Source organism: Myxine glutinosa, chromosome 6 (assembly GCF_964187855.1).
Source record: "Myxine glutinosa chromosome 6, kmMyxGlut1.1, whole genome shotgun sequence".
Classification (NCBI taxonomy): domain Eukaryota; kingdom Metazoa; phylum Chordata; class Myxini; order Myxiniformes; family Myxinidae; genus Myxine; species Myxine glutinosa.
In genome coordinates, this window is record NC_136266.1 from 147099522 (window position 1) to 147117554 (window position 18033).

Sequence of the window (18033 nt, forward strand, 5' to 3'; positions counted from 1 at the left end):
CCCTGGATGACACATAGTGTCGTGCAAAGTGCGCAGCCCCCCCAAAGTTACGATCCCCGTGCACGTAGCCGGCCTCGATAAGGCGTCGGCGACCAGGTTAGCCTTCCCCGGGCGGTATTTGATGGTGTAGCAGAAGTCGGCGAGTTCGATACGCCAGCGAGTGATTTTCTCATTCTTAATACGTTGAGCATGTAAGGTGTCGTACATGAACGCAACGCTTTGGTGGTCCGTGATGATTTGGAAGCATCGCCCGAGTAAGTACGGTCGCCATCGCCGAATCGACGATCGCGTACGCTTCCTTTTCGACAGATGAATGCCTCCGCTCAGCGGAGGTGAGAGTCCGCGAAAAGAAAGCCACAGGGCGCCCCCCCTTGGGAGAGAGTCGCGCTATCGCATGATCCGAGGCATCACTTTCTACGACGAAAGATTCGCTCTCGTCGATTGTCGCCACAGCGGCACCAGCGATGTCGGCCTTAAGGCCCCCGAAGGCCGCCAAGGCCGCCGGGCTCATGGGGAACGTGTCGCAGGCCACGAGGGGGCGGAGCCTCACGGAGAAATTTTGCACCCACTTCGAATAGTGGGCAAACAGCCCGAGAGCACGCTTCAGCGAAGCTCGATCGCCGGGCAGGGCCTTATCGAGCAAAGGTCGCAGACGCTCCTTATCCGGAGAGACAGAGCCATGGGTCACGGTGTACCCCAGAAGATCTATCGTGCGTTGAAAGTAACGACACTTAGCCTCATTCATGGTTAGGCGATACCTATGCGCGACCTCGAGGAAGCGCTTCAGATTAGCATCGTGATGCTCCTGGTCATACCCACAAACCGTAGGATTGTCCAGATAGACAAAGACATCTGTCAAGTTCTCCTTAGTAACGAGGTCGTCCATAGCCCTCTGAAAACAGGAGACCCCGTTCGTGACCCCAAAAGGCAATCGGGTGAACTGGTATAACCTTTGACCCGATTCAAAGGCGGTGTAGATGCGATCAGCCCTAGAGATGGGGATCTGATGATATGCACTACGCAGATCGAGAGTGCTGTAGACGGAGTACTGGGCCACCAGTCGTACCAGCGCATCCATCCCCGGTAAGGGGTAGGCGTCCAGCTGTGTAAAGCGATTAACCGTCTGTGAGTAGTCGATTACCATGCGCCGGCGATGGGCCTCACTTCGCACCACTAAGACCTGGGCCCGCCACGGTGACCGGCTAGGTTCGATAACACCGTCCTTTAAGAGTTGGGCCATTTCTTCCGCAATGAATTGCGCGTCCGCTCGTGAGTAGCGCCGCGATTTTACCGCTACAGGAGCGCAGTCAGTGGTCAGGTTGGGGAAGAGTGAAAGACGCTCAATTTCCATTTTCGCGAGTGCACACACAGCAAGCGTGTCCGTCCCACCGAATTCAATTTCCAAACGTCCATGTCGCTTAAGGAAATCGTGTCCTAACAGGATGTCAGCACATAAGGCAGGCAAGACCATGAGATGTACATCGGAAAACATATGTCCCTTTATCACAAGTTTCAATCGACATTCCCCCTTCGTGCTGAGCCGAAGTCCCTGAGAGGCCATGAAGATCCGTCGTGTAGTCCCGATGACCGGCCAACCATGTTGACGCACCAGCCGCTGATCGATGAAACTATCCGTAGATCCTGTGTCGACTAGGGCCCGTGCAAAAATGCCTTCGACCAGGAGCGGGATAATGGCCTGATCAAGGCCAGAAGATCCGGCAGGTATTGCGCCGTCCGAGCGAGAAGATCGCCCCTCACGCGTGGATCCCACACTGGCTGCAGTTTTCCGGTCGTTTGAGGAGCCTCCGGAGGGCCCACGTGCCAAACGCATAGTTGGTCGTGCCGATCCAAGAGCGTGTAGTTCGTACGAGCCGCCGTCAGATGGCGCTCGTGTCACGTGCGAAAGATCGCAGTCAACATGTGCTCGATCAAGAGCGTGTAGTTCGTTCGAGCTGCCGTCAGAGGGCGCTCGTGTCATGTGCGAAATATCGCAGTCAATTGTACTTTCACTGCCGTCAGATGGCGCATGCGCATGCACAACAGGAAGAGCTTTCAAAGCCGGAACTTTTTGTTTGTTTGAGGAAGGCGTTCGAACGCCAGTCAAGGTCGCTCGCTCCGCGGCCGGTCACGTTCGCCCCATTTGTTGTGGCGGCCCGATGTATTTCACCAAGGACATGCGTGCAGCCAGGGGCCTGGGAGGAGGACAGCTCATCAAGGCCGGGTGAGGCGCCCCGCTCTGTGCTCGGTCTGCTGGCTCGGCGATAAGCCCATTCAAGGTCGCGCGTGCTCGTGTGCCCCGCGCGGCCTTCTTGCAGACTTTAGCAAAGTGTCCTTTTGTAGAACACAAATGGCATATGGCTTCCCGAGCCGGACACGCTGACCTGGGATGCTGTCGGTTGCCACAGAAGTAACATGTCGCGTTCCGGTCAGGCCTGGGCCTGGCTGCTGTAGCTGCTGCTAGGCCGGAATCCGAGTCCACCTCGGGAGTGGCCAGGGGCTCGGCCGCAGCCGAGCCCGTATCCTCGGCGGTAGCCCTCTCCGGTCGCGCGAGTTGAGAAGTCCCCGTGACGATCCGTGCGTGGTCATAAGCGGTGGATTGTTTCCGGGCCTCAGTGTAAACGTTGGCCAACCGTAGGGCCTCCGCGAACGTCAGGACAGCTGTCTCCAAGAGCCTGAGTCTCAGATCTGTGGAGCTGATTCCAGAGACGAAAGCGTCTTGGACAAGATCGTCTTGGACTTGCTCGTGTGTCCGTACCTCTTGAGTACTGTCCGCGAGGAGGTGCCGCAGCTCCTGAGCGAAGCGGTCGATCGACTCGGTTGGCTGTTGACGTCGCGTGGCGAGCAGATGCCTGTTGTACACCACGCTCCGTTTCTTAATGTAAAGGCGCTTTAGTTCTGCCACAGCGGCATCGTACGTCATACATCGAACGATGCTCCTGTAATCGTTGTGGTCGACTTTGGTCTGTAGCACAGACAGCTTCGTTTCAGCGGTGGGTACGGCATCCTGGGCGCCGAACTGGTTCTGCAGCGTTTTGAGCCAGTGAGCGAACACCGAACCCGAATCCTCAGCTTGTGGGTCGGAGCCGAGTGTCGGTACATTGATCATCTTGTGTCCCGCCATTTCCGTAGATCTAATTGAGATTAAGTGTTGTGAAAATCAACCAGATCCACAACTTTGTCCCATAGGTAGGTTTAATCTCAATTAGATCTTTGGCATCATCCTGTAAAAATACAATCTTGCAATAGATATCAGGATCTTGGTATCATACAGAGAGGACCGATAATAATAGTCAAAGCAAGCGAGTCTAGTATATATGTGCGAGTCTAGCATATACGTACCATTCAAGACTACATGTAAAGTAAATGTCTCGGGAGTGGCTCAGCGTCGCGGACGTCCCAGCTTTTATAGACGCCCTTCAGTGGCTGAAGCGAGTAACTCTCCTGGGTTCAACTTTGGTATAATTTCACTACACAGGTATAAAACACATGGACACTGCCAGGACTTCCAGGAAAGAAGTCGGAATTTCAAAAAAGTGGATCTGGGGTGAATTAACGGGGGTAGAAAAGATCAAGGTTTTGAATGGGGGAAGACAAGATATGGTGGTGAACAGCTGTTTTAAAGACCTGGAGGGAGGAGTAGGATTGAAGAGAGTGAGAGAGTTTGTTCCAGAGGTGGGAGAAAAGAGGAATGAAAGAGTAAAGGTGAGCAGAGAGTCTTGATTTTGGCAGTTTAACCATAAGAGGGTTGCAGGCAGCTCTTGTGCGACCTGTAGAAATATTTGGGGGACAGAGCACAGATAGAGTTGGGGGAGCAAGGCCGGAGAGGAGTCGGTAGAAGACAGAAAGACCAACTACCAGCCTGCAGTGAGTGAGTGAAAGGCCCTCACAATCAGCTTCATCGCAGGAGATTCCAATGATTCTGAAAGCTTTGGTTTCAACAGCGTGAAGCCGAGCTAGGTGTGAGGCAGGAGCACCAGCCCAGAGGGGAGAGCAGTATTCCATTGAGCTGCGGATGAAAGCCTTGTATGTGGTGAGGAGCTCAGGTGTGCCAAGGAAGGTGAAGACAAAGACTTTACCACCGGAAAAGGACTGCAGCGGCTATTTGAAAGATGTTGCAATGTATACAGAGAGGAGACGCACTGTTGATGAGGGGCACCGTTGATGAGGGGCATAGGTGGATGATGTTGGATAGTGGGGGGGGGGGGGGGGGGGGGGGCTATGTACTCAATTTCAAGTTCGTGTGCAGTTCATGTTAATTTTGGGCAACCACTATAAATGTATTCCACTGGGTCCTACTAATCGGAAAAATGAGGTCGCCATTTTTTCCTGTTGACCTTTAGTGACCTTGACTCAAGGCCAAAGTTCAAACGTCATTACAGTGACCATACTTCATTCAAAGTGTATCGACCTTGGTACCAAAATGTGGCAAATTTCACAAGGAACATTGATTATGACATTTGTTTTGTCATTTGCCCTCTCAGATGTTTGAAATATGCAAATTAATAAGCAAATGATCTAATTAGAGAAAAAATATGCATAATTAACATAAGTCTTCAACATACACGTAAATCCCATCACTTCGCATTATTATTGAATGCCAATCATTAGTTACCATCTCAAATGTGTTCTGCTGGATCCTAAACTGGAAAAATATGTTGCTTATTGTTTTCTGTTGACATGTTCTTGATATTAACTGACCTTTGACAAGTACTTGACTTTACTTACCTTGATCCAAGGTGAAATGTCAAATGTCATTTAAACCATGTGATGCGATCAAGCAAAATAAGTCGGATGTCTAGAATATTGATTTTTTTGGATTCACGTTCCCAATGCTTTTCTTTATACTGTTCATCCATCATGCTCATTTGCTCATGTTGGTTGGGTTTTTAGCCATTGTTAGTATTTTTAACATTTAATTTGTTGCCTAAAAACACAAAATTGATTCTGGCAGATGTCCAAATCACTTTGCTTGTTCGCGTCACACATATATTCTGTTTGTTCTTTTCAGGGAAGGACTCCAATCCTGTTAAGATAAATAATTAATGCTTTGGTAAGATACAATGACCTGAAGTATCTACATGTAGGTCTACAGTCATATTGCAAAAAAACGAAAGGTCAAATGACGAAACAAATGTGATAACCAATGTTCCTTGTGAAATTTACCACATTTTGGTACCCAGGTTGATATACTTTGGATGAAGTATGGTCACTGTAATGACGTTTGAACTTTGACCTTGAGTCAAGGTCACTAAAGGTCAACAGAAAAAAATGGCGACATCATTTTTCCAATTAGTAGGACCCAGTGGAATACATTTATAGTGGTTGCCCAAAATTAACATGAACTGCACACGAACTTGAAATTGAGTACATAGGCCACCAACTCTGCCCCCCCCCCCCCCTTAAGATGCTGCTGCTCTGTAAATAGAGTTGCAGTGAACAGAAATGAGGAGCAGTGTGCACAAAGCACCGCGGACTTTCAGCACAGCAATGTGGGCCAGAGTGAATACTCGGCCCTTTTACACATCACGCAAAGGCTTATGGGCCACCACCAAAGCAAACTCAGGTCTTTCAGTCCCAAAATAACATCAAGTGTGCCCAAAGCTCCAGGTGGAAATTATAAATTGACCATTACACAACCTCGTTTAAACCGCAGTGAACATTGATCCAATGACGATGACGGGATGTGGGAAAATCCCATAACAGGGATGTGGGAAAATTGGTGGGAGGATCAAGGGGAAACCAGTCCATTAATGTGGAGGGAAAAATAAAACCTGTCTGCCGGTCTGTCTAAATAAATAATCTGCCCACCAGATCACTCCGATTTATAAACATTCTTCAACCTATGTGAATATGTATAGAATCCATTCCAAATATTCTTTAGTCACATTGCCATGTTTCCATTGCCATTTTTGATCTTCAGTCTGACTTGCAGTGTCTTCAGAAAGTATTGTCGCGTGATCCCCGTCGGTGAAGACCGGGAAATCACGGATAGCAATTGAGCGTTACTTCGAAGCGTTGTTCAATAACGGATTTCACTATACAAGTGCGGGCGAAAGAGAGAAGAAGAAGAAGCTGGAAGCTTTTACCTGACGTGATCTCCGAGCAGTCTTCAAACCTGCAAAAGTAACTCAAACTAACTGGATTTTACGTACAAAAATAAACAGGTATATTTTACGGAACCCGATAACAAGGAAAAAGCGACGCTCAAATAAATGTTCTAAATTGGGACGTCCCCACGCTAGACTTAAATACAAACAAATGGGGAGGATAACTGGATAAAATAAATGGTGTGGGTTATCGTGCACTCAGCTCAACTCACTCGGTGCGTCGTCTGCAATCGTCAGGCCCCGAGCGCGCAATCTTGATGTGGCTGCAGTGTTGGCGGGAAAACCGCCCGTCGTTTGACGCGCGCGCACAAAATCAGGCCTCCGTTCACCTCACATGCCAATGGATCGTTTCAGTACGAGTGTCGAAGGCCAGGGGTGAGCGAGAGGCAGGAACATCGAGGGACAAGAGGAATATGCGAGAGGCGAGGAAGGGCAAAATGCAAGAGTCCAATGCAAGAGTCAGAGAGCAATGGCAGAGGGCAAGAAGAGAAGAGAGTCCAGGGCAAGCAGAAGGTCAAAACGCAAGAGAGAAAATGTCGGTCTCCTCGTACTTTTAACGTCAGCTCATGACGTCACCGGCACTTCTCCTCCAATCAGCGCGTCGCTTATTGCTCGCCTCTCACGTCCTCTGTGGTCTTCGCCAATCGGTCCTCTGCTTCTTTCTCGGCCTTCTTTCCACCAATCCGAGGGAAGCTTCTTGCCCCTCCCTCTACCAATCGGTAGGCTTCATCCTGCTTCGTCACCCTATTGGTGGTGTCTCGTCCAATCGCTGCCCCTCTGGGCGTGTCTATTGCCTGCTTGCTCGATGTTTTATCGCCATGTTGGCGCAATGTGTGGGCCCTTCCTGCCTGCACTTCCGGTGAGTTTTATTGTGGGGAAAGGGGGGAGGGGGGGGGGAGAATTAAATTAGTGTGTGTGATGCTTTTGGGCCTTTCCTGGTGTCTGTGTGTGTTGTCATATGGGATAAATCCCCAGGTCTCACACACAGGGGAATTAAGGTAATCCCTACTCTAGTTAACACAAGGCCATCCTCGTATGACCACAAATATACACTTGCGCGAACAAACCGCCGAAACAAACTTATTACATGTGGGGTTCCCTATCACGATAATCGAAGCACACTACCTATACAGACCTACCTGACTCTATATATCACTCTACCCCAAAATTCATAACAGTATTCACACCCCTTGACTTTTTTCACATTTTGTTGTGTTACATCCTGAGTTTTGAAAAGGATTAAATTTAGATTTTTTTGTCACTGTTATGCACATAATACCCCAAAATGTCAAAGTGGAATTTTTCTTTTGGCTTTTTTACGAAATAATTAAAAATGAAAATCTGAAATGTCTCGACCCAATAAGTATTCAACCCCTCTGCTATGCACTCCAAATTGAGCTCAGGTGCATCCAATTTCCTTTGATCATCCTTGAGATGTCTCTACAACTTGATTGGAGTCCACCTGTGGCCAATTCAATTGATTGGACATGTTTTAGAAAGAAACACACCTTTCTATATAGGGTCCCACAGTTGACAGTGCATGTCAGAGCAGAAACTCTACCGTTATGTCCAAGGAATTGTCTGTAAAACTCCGAGATAAAATTGTGAGGAGGCATTGATCTGGGGAAAGATATAAAACCATTTCTAAAGATAATGAAAGTTCCCAAGAGCACAGTGAGCTCCATCATGAGGAAACGAAAATAATATGGAACTACCTAGACTCTTCCGAGAGCTGGCCGTCCGACCAAACTGAGCAACTAGGCAAGAATGACCTTGGTCATGGGAGGTGAACAAGAACCCAATGACCACTCTGATGGAACTACAGAGCTCCTTGGCTGAGATGTGAGAACCTGCTGGAAGGACAACAGTCTCTGGAGTACTTCACAAATCTGGGCTTTATGTGGGAGTGGCCAGATGGAAGCCACTCCTGAGAAAAAGGTACATAACAGCACGGCTGGAGTTTGCAAGAAGGTTAGTGAAAGACTGAGAGCATGAGGCAAAATATTCTGTGGTCTGATGAGATAAAAATTGAACTCTTTGGCCTGAATGCAAAGCACTATGTCTGACGGAAACCAGGCACAGCTCATCACCCATTTAACACCATCCCCACTGTGAAGCATGGTGGTGGCAGCATCATGTTATGGGGATGTTTCTCATCAGCAGGAACTGGTGCACTCATCAGGATAGAAGGGAAAATGGATGGAGCAAAATACAGAAAAATCCGAGAGGAAAACCTGCTGCCCTCTGCAAGAAAGCTGAAATTGGGACGGAAGTTCACCTTTCAGCATGACAATGACCCGAAGCGCACAGCCAAAGAGACACTGGAGTGACCAAGGAACAAAAAGATAAATGTCCTTGAGAGTCCCAGTCAGAGCCCCGACCTAATTCCAATCGAAAATCTGTGGCATGACGACGATTCCTGTCCATCAACGCTCCACACACAACTTCACTGAGCTTGAACAGTTTTCTGCAGAAGAATGGGCAAATATTGCCCAATCAAGGTGTGCAAAGTTGGTAGAGACCTATTTCCCAACAAACTCACAGCTGTAATTGCTGTCAAAGGTGCTTCCACCCAATATTAACTCAGGGGGGTGGACACTTATCCAACCAAGATAGTCTAGTTTTGAATTTTTAATTAATTTTCTGAAATTTGTAGAACGAGTTTTTCACTTGGAAGTTATGGGTAAATAAAGGTGAAGAAAAAGTCTAATTTAATGCAATTTAATTCCAGGCTATAAGGCAACAAAAGGTGAAAAGTTTGAAAGGGGGGTGTAGACTTTCTACAGGTTATATATATAATATATGTATATATATATATATATATATATAATATTATAAAGAGTAATTCTAAGGAGCTCCAAAGGTTTAATTCCAAAGGGTAATTCTAAATTCCAAAAGGTAATTCTTTTACTAAAGGGTAAAATATGGAATCTGTGGGCGGAGTCAGGAGAACTGTCCAACCAATGGGTGAAACTCGCACACACTCACGGACCCAGGTATGGCTCTGTTAATATATAAAGTGTGATTTCCCTTCCCACCCCCCTTTACCCTCACTCCTTGTTAGTTTGTTAGTTTTTGGTTGATTTGTTCTTTTCTGTTTCACCCTGCCCTCCCCTTCTTGCTGTTTCATTCAGATTGTGTGCCGCTTGTTCACCTCCAGGTGTCCTTCTCCCTCTCCTCTTGATCTCACTGTCACTTCCACTCTGCTGTTGGTGTTTCCCCCTTCCATTTCAAATACCTGGCAGTAATCGGCTGGTCAGCTTATTTATTCAAAAAAAATGTGCTTTTCAATGAAGAAGAAGGTGACCACTCCTTTTGCATCTTCAGATGCATAAGGCTGTCAAAGCAGTTTCCTCTAGGCTAGTGGACACAATCCTGAACGGGGCGCCACTCCGACACAGGATACCGAATGGCTCATTCATCCCAGTACGCTGGTGCTCATTTTGCCGACTTCAGAAGGATCACAGGCTGAGTCAATCCACCTGGTGTTAATCAACGGCATGAATGAAGCTCCAACTCAAGACCCTAAGGTCTTAAGCCAGCCATCTTAACCGTTAACGCAACACCAGGCTTACTTTTGAATGAACCGTCCTGATAAAGCCGCAGAAGTCTGGGAGTTTATCAGTCGATATGAAATGCCTTAGGAATTGTGGATTCTTCATTTGGAAGACGATGAAGATGTTAGGTGAAGTTCAAGACTCGTTTGAACATTGCTCGCCTTGTCCGACATGTTGCACAAATAAGTACAACATTTACCTTGTGGCTTTTTACACCCCACTTGAGTTCAATAAAGGCAATCCTCGACAACAGGAAATCGTTGAATTTCCCCTCAAGATCACAAGACAAGATCTAACTAGGGTGGCCCGAAGACATGACAGAGTCACCTTTTATTCTCAGTGGAAGCACTTATTATAAAATTAAAATGAGAATAATGTACACAACCAGCATCGAGCCTAAAACAAAAATAAAAACAATAATGGCATGCAAACTGCACAGTGAACAATCCGCAGTGCCATAACAGTGAAGAAGAAACGCGTGCAATGAAATGAGGGCCAAAAATACAACAACAACAACATGCATTTTAAGGCCATTTTCCCTGCTAGAGCAGAGTTAGCCTTGCGGTCCCCATGACAATCTTCTCCATTTTGCCCTATTTTCTGCATCTTTCCTTGTTAACCCCCTTGCCCGCATTTCTTCTTCCACCATCTTTAGCCAAGTCTTTCTCGGTCTTCCCCGTCCTCTACTTCCTTCTACATTCATTTCCATCACTCTTCTCAACCAGTCACTTTCATCCTTCCTCAACACATGACCAAACCATCTCAACCTGTTCCTCTTCACAGCATCAATCACAGGCTCTATTCCCATCATCTTTCGCAATTCATCATTTGTCTTCCTCTCTCTCTCAACGATACTCCGCACATCCACCGAACCATTCGCATTTCCACCCTTTCCAGCCTTCATTGCTGCTCTACGTTCATTACCCATGTCTCGCTCCCATAAATCATAACACTTGTCACACATGCAGCATACACCTTTCCCTTCAGCTTCAACGACACACCCCTCCTCATCAGCACGCCACTCAGTTCCCGAAACTTCTTCCATGCACATCTCACTCTTGCAACCGTTGCCGAGTCTGATCCACCTTCTCCATTCAGCATTTCTCCGAGGTAGCAAAATGTTTTCACACCTTCCAGCTTCACGCCGTCTCCAAGATCCAACTCAACATTTCCTCCATCTGCAGCTCCCTCTGTGCACACCTTACATTTGAATGTAGCTGCCACACTGGTTAATGACCCTCTCAGACCACTACATTTTTTATGAACCCACTCAGTGCACATTGTACATTGAATGGAGTTCACTCCGACACCCTTCCTGCACACAGCACATGGCCACTTCCCAGTTCTTTCCACCTCACTACATGCTTTACCACTTGCCATCACCTTCGTCTTTCCTATATTCACCTTCAGACCTTTTGTCTCCATACATTCCTTCCACTTGTTCATCTTTTCCTTCAGTCCATCCATACTTTCCGCAATCAACACCAGATCATCTGCATACAACAACTCCCACGGTAAACCCTCCTTTACGTTCTGAGCCAGCACCTCCATCACAGCTACAAATAGTAGTGGACTTAGTACCGACGCCTGATGCACTCCCACCTTCACCTCAAACTCACCACTGTTCCTGTCCTGCGTCCTCACAGCTGTGCGCGCTCTTTTGTACATTGCCATCACTACTCTGATCAACCATTCCTCCACTCCTAACTTCCTCAATGCCCATGTCAATACTTCGCGTGGAACCCTATCGAATGCTTTCTCCAGATCAACAAACCCAAGAAACAACTTCTTCCTCTTCTCCATGTACTTCTCCTGCAACTGCCTCACAATAAAGAGCACGTCTGTCGTTCCTCTTCCTGGCATAAATCCAAACTGCATTTCGTCGATCTTCACCTTCTTCCTTATCCTCCTCTCCAACACCCTTTCCAATACCTTCATTCCATGCTCCAATAACTTTATCGCTCGGTACGAGCCACACTCCAGAGGGTCACCTTTCCCCTTGTATAGAGGGACTAAGGGCCAAAAAGGAAGAGTACATAAATCTGGCATAGATTACGAAGCTGCTCAGAGAGACCTGAGTACAGGATATGGTTTGAGGATGGACATTGCACAAATAGCACAGTAAACATAGGACCTCAAACAAATTGCAACAGAAATGCTCTTTTTGCATAATCTCCAGTACACATCTAGTGACAACATACTCAAAATCGAACAAAACCGAGTCAGGGGAAATTAGTCAAATTAGCATAATCCAAAATGGTGGCCAACTTCTAGCCGTCCTATATCCTAAACGCCTGACATTAGACCATGTAAATGTACAATGAACAGATAGGAAAGGGACCCCAAACAGTCCAAAAAAACATGTCATTGATTGCCAGTGTTGACATAATCCAACATGGCCGCTAAATTGGGCCTCAAGCTAATGCAATGGCCAGATCTGTCGAAAAGTAGGCTGTATACTCATATTTTGCATTTACAGTGGAATCATCTCATCAACCTCATCATCTTTATTGATCGCAATCCATGGTGAGTTCGTGCAGGTGACCCCTTTAAACTCTCTGCATGTGATTGAACAGTCTAGTCCATGTTTCCTGCAACTATACCATTTGATTGCCTTTACATCAGATCACCTTCAAGAGAGCATCGGGTGCGGGTGGCGAATCCATCATACGAGATCCAAATTGACCGTTCGTCAATGTCCATCCCCAGTCCTCAACATCCAAACTGTCACCTCTTCCTATCCACAACTGGATCTGGAGATAAATGCGGTAAGAATGATAGCAAGCAGCATTTAATATGGGAGGAAGAGTTTGAACCTGGATGCTGCTATTGCAGTTTGCCACCTTTCCCACACATTTTCTGCAGAATAGTGAGTCCATCTTGTCCAATCGCTCACCATAGAGTGACAAAATGGCCATCTCACCAGCCTCTTCAACTCTGTAGCCAAAGCGCTATCACAGAAAACGCACACATGCTCTCGGAAAAGATATTCCATCTGAATCTTCTTTAACGCCACCCCTTTACCTATACCAAACAAACGTAAAGTTGTATCACATCCACAAATTGAAGTCGATGGCATACTTCTGATCCAATACTTTGTTGCAGGACGCCAATGTTACAGCTACGCTATTTAGCATTTCTTTCTTCGGACTCGAAGGGTGTCTTTTCGATTTGTCACGTGTGAGGTGACACAGAAGCACTAATATCAGTGTTTTTGCCAATCATATTTGATGCTGTGTCCCAAAAGGACTAAGGGTGGTCTTTATAACTGCTGGCACGTAGGGCATCACCGAGCAGATCGATGAAATTTTGCTTGTTGTCCGCGTTTGCTTAGAAGTGGTGTTTTTCTCATTTTCAGCTGTATTCACAAAACAAACACCACCTTTTAACCAACTGCTCCTTCATTTCTTCTTAGATATGCTGTGTCCTTGGTATTGCCCCCTGCAACGTATCCATGGAATACCACACAGCTGCATTAACAAACCATTTCATATAGTTTATGTTGATGTGACAAATGTCGTCATTTAAAGTCAAATCACTCTTCCATGTGGTAGCCTATGGAAAAGTGATTCACCATCAAATGTATGATGCTCTGGGTTGGTTGGTCGTGATGGCATTGGTTATCTTAGGACTGATTGCAGGTGTTCGCAAGTTGGAGCTTGTTGGCTTCTCTCAGAAGTCCATCTTCATTGAAAAGTACTGTATGGTAACTGGACAATTCGTATTTCAAAATGTCACTGAGATTCTCCAGATTATGGTGGGCAATGGTGATGAGTCTCTGGAATAAAAGCTGTGGATCTACCACAATCGGTTCGCCGTCGAGGTGCAATGCAGTCTTGTGTCGCATCATGACTGACATCATGACTTCTTTCTGAAGAAGCACTCAAGTGCATCTTCCCGATCATTTTCTGTATTACGGCATTGTCCATCTCGATGGCTTGGTCCACGTTAACAGAGAAGTCCACTGTTATGCCGGTAGCTATAATTCACTCACGACTTTAAGAAATGCCTACTCCGTGATGAATTTTCTGGCCTACCCCAAACAAAGGTGCTTTGCTGGGTTTTGTTGGTTTGCTGGGTTTCTACACATTTACACGTGAACCCAGCAGCCCGCCATCTTGGATTTATGCGAATTCGACTCATTCCCCCTGATCTGATTTTGTCCGATTTAGAGTACGAGTACATCCACTCCACTTTGGGAACGACAGGAAGGGTCATGTTATTGTCCTCTCTGGGGTGAATAGATTACAGTATATCTAGGCTAAGTCCGTTAGTCTGTGGGTGGACATTCTTGAGGCATTATATAAGCATATAATGCCTCACAAACATCGGATTTCCTCCCTTTCAGTTTAGTGTTAAACGGCAGTAGTGACTGTTTAAAAATAGGTAATCACACGTGTTTGTGGTTTATAATATTTTTTACTTCTGGTAGGGGTAACACGTGAAATGTTATTTCTACATGTTAATACTATGTTCGTCCAAGGAGAAAAACCCCTAGGGGAGAGGGGATATTAGTACTAATATTGTTTGCTAATATGACATCAATATTATGCTATTATCCATAGTGTTATTATTACTTTTCTTATTCCACGTGGCCCTGGCCCTGGAAAAACGTCACTGCTATATACAACACAACATGCATTTTAAGGCCATTTTCCCTGCTAGAGCAGGGGTTAGCCTTGCGGTCCCCATGACAATCTTCTCCATCTTGCCCTATTTTCTGCATCTCTCCTTGTTAACCCCCTTGCCCGCATTTCTTCTTCCACCATCTTTGGCCAAGTCTTTCTCGGTCTTCACCGTCCTCTACTTCCTTCTACATTCATTTCCATCACTCTTCTCAACCAGTCACTTTCATCCTTCCTCAACACATGACCAAACCATCTCAACCTGTTCCTCTTCACAACATCAATCACAGGCTCTATTCCCATCATTTTTCGCAATTGATCATTTGTCTTCCTCTCTCTCAACGATACTCCGCACATCCATCGAACCATTCGCATTTCCACCCTTTCCAACCTTCGTTGCTGCTCTACGTTCATTACCCATGTCTCGCTCCCATAAATCATAACACTTCTCACACATGCAGCATACACCTTTCCCTTCAGCTTCAACGACACTCCCCTCCTCATCAGCATGCCACTCAGTTCCCGAAACTTCTTCCATGCACATCTCACTCGAGCGACCGTTGCCGAGTCTGATCCACCTTCTCCACTCAGCATGTCTACGAGGTAGCAAAATGTTTTCACACCTTCCAGCTTCACGCCGTCTCCAAGATCCAACTCAACATTTCCTCCATCTGCAGCTCCCTCTGTGCACACCTTACATTTGAATGTAGCTGCCACACTGGTTAATGACCCTCTCAGACCACTACATTTTTGAAGAATCCACTCAGCGCACATTGTACATTGAATGGAGTTCACTCCGACACCCTTCCTGCACACAGCACAGGGCCACTTCCCAGTTATTTCCACCTCACCACATGCTTTACCACTTGCGAACACCTTCGTCTTTCCGATATTCACCTTCAGACCTTTTGTCTCCGTACATTCCTTCCACTTGTTCATCTTTTCCTTCAGTCCATCCATACTTTCCGCAATCACCATCAGATCATCTGCATACAACAACTCCCACAGTAAACCCTCCTTTACGTTCTGAGCCAGCACCTCCATCACAGCTACAAATAGTAGTGGACTTAGTACCGACCCCTGATGCACTCCCACCTTTACCTCAAACTCACCACTGTTCCCATCCTTCGTCCTTACAGCTGTGCACGCTCTTTTGTACATTGCCATCACTACTCTGATCAACCATTCCTCCACTCCTAACTTCCTCATTGCCCATGTCAATACTTTGTGTGGAACACTATCGAATGCTTTCTCCAGATCAAGAAACCCAAGAAACAACTTCTTCCTCTTCTCCATGTACTTCTCCTGCAACTGCCCCACAATAAAAAGCACGTCTGTCGTTCCTCTTCCTGGCATAAATCCAAACTGCATTTCGTCGATCTTCACTTTCTTCCTTATCCTCCTCTCCAACACCCTTTCCAATACCTTCATTCCATGCTCCAATAACTTTATCGCTCGGTACGAGCCACACTCCAGAGGGTCACCTTTCCCCTTGTATAGAGGGACGAGGGTACTCAGTTCCCAATCCACTGGAATTCGGCCTTCTTTCACCGCCAGATTACAGATCTCAGTCATTCTCTTCACACCCCCAACTTCCTGCTGCCTTCAACATATCTCCCACAACTCCCGTCGGCCCTCCCGCTTTTCTACTCTTCATTGCTTTTATTGCTTCCTCAACTTCCTTCTCAGTTATCTTCTCTGCCGGTCCTAAAACTGGGTTACTCTCTATGTTGCCATCCCATTCATTCTCTGTATTCAACAGCATTTCCATATATCTTTTCCATCTTCCTTTAATTCCATCTGGGTCCACAACGATTTGTCCCACTTAATCCTTCAAGCAACTCACCCCCATCACATCACACCTCTTTCGCTATCTGCTTTGCAATCCTGAATACTGCTCTCTGACCCTCTTCCGAATCCAAGCGTTCTCCGAACATTTTCCTACATGCCTCCTGCGCCTTTGCTACCTCTTTCTTTGCAGCCTTCTTGGCTGCCTTATAACTTTCATGCTCTGCTGTTTCTGCTCCCGTACCCTTTGCCTTCTGCCACTCCTTGAACTTCTTCCTCTTCTCGTCAATCCTCTTTCCAACTTCATCATCCCACCACCATGTTTCCTAGTGCCTCGGTGGTCCTTTTGTCCATCCACATACCTCACTAACGGCTCCCAACAGACTAGCTTTCATTGACATCCAACCACTTTCAAGCTCAACCACATCATCCTCTACCCTACTCAGCCTCTCTTTTAATGCCTCCCTTACTGTCACCTCTTTCAACCTCCACACCTTCATTCTCGCTTGGTACTTCACCCGCCGAGCTCTCCTCGCACCTTTCACCCTTATGTCGCAGACAACCAAGTGGTGCTGTGAAACAGCCTCCTCCCCCGGGATCACTTTTGTGTCCCGGAGGTGCCCCCTATCTCGCCTACGTACCATCAGGTAGTCAACGGTTGTCGTCGACCCACCTGACGTGTATGTAACAAGCTTATTATCCTCTTTCTGGAACTGAGTATTACAAATCAACAAATCAGCTCCATCAGCAAACTCCAAAATCCTTTCACCTTCTCCATTTCTCACACCATATCCGTAACCCCCATGAACTCCCTCAAAACCATCCATACTCCTTCCCACATGTCCATTTAGGTCTCCTCCTACCACAACAACATCCTCATCTTTCACGTTTTCCATCAGCTTCTCTATCGCACACCAGAACTTGTCCTTCTCTTCATCGCTCCGACCAACCTGTGGAGCATATCCTGAGATGACGTTCACCAAGAGCTTTCCAATCATCATTTTCACCATCATCAACCTATCACTCACTCTCGTCACACTCACCACACTGTCTACAAACTCCTCAGAAAACAGGACACCAACACCATTCACACCCTCCAGGCACCCTTGCCACACAAACTTGTATTTCTGTCCCTGCCTACCCTTCACCATTCTCACACCACTTCCCTTCCATCTCGTCTCTTGCACACAACATATGTCCACTCTTCTTCTGACCAATACTTCCACTACTTCTCCTGATCTCCCTGTCATTGTCCCTACATTCCATGTCCCAAACCTCAGAACCGATCTCCACTTCGGGGCTTTACCCTGCCCATATGTAGTTGTAATTGTCATGGTTCTCTTTTTGAGGCAATGTTTTTATGGCCGGATGCCCTTCCTGACACCAACCCTCTTAGTCGTCTCTTACGACACGCATGGATACGGTGTACCTATTCTAATCCAGGGTACACACTGGGATATAAAGACGGGTATAAAGGGTATAAAGACGGATATATATCTTAACACGGATTTCACGCAAGGTGGGAAACCCTCTTGGGGAGGGAGGCAATTGAAGTCACTACAACCTCATGTGACCCTTAGTCCCTCTTGTCAAATTTGGTTGAGATTGTATAAGTAACGACAGAATGTATTGCTGTCAAAAATACAGACAGGTAGACAGACACCAAATTGTGTATTTTAGTATGATGATGATGTCACTCGGGGTGTAATGAAGCCTATGCAAAAGAGAGCATTTTTATTGCAATTTGTTGTACGTCAGCAGAAAATCTACGTGAATTTGGGCACAGAGTAAAATATTGACCGGTTTGTTCAAAATTCAACATTCAGCGCAGGGGAAGCAAATTGTGATGAAAAAACGACAAACAGTGACGTCACATCCACCATGGTGCAAAGACAGAAAACCATTCGATCTACAACACCAGAAAATGCAGGTAAAACTGCTACAGGTTCTCAGTTG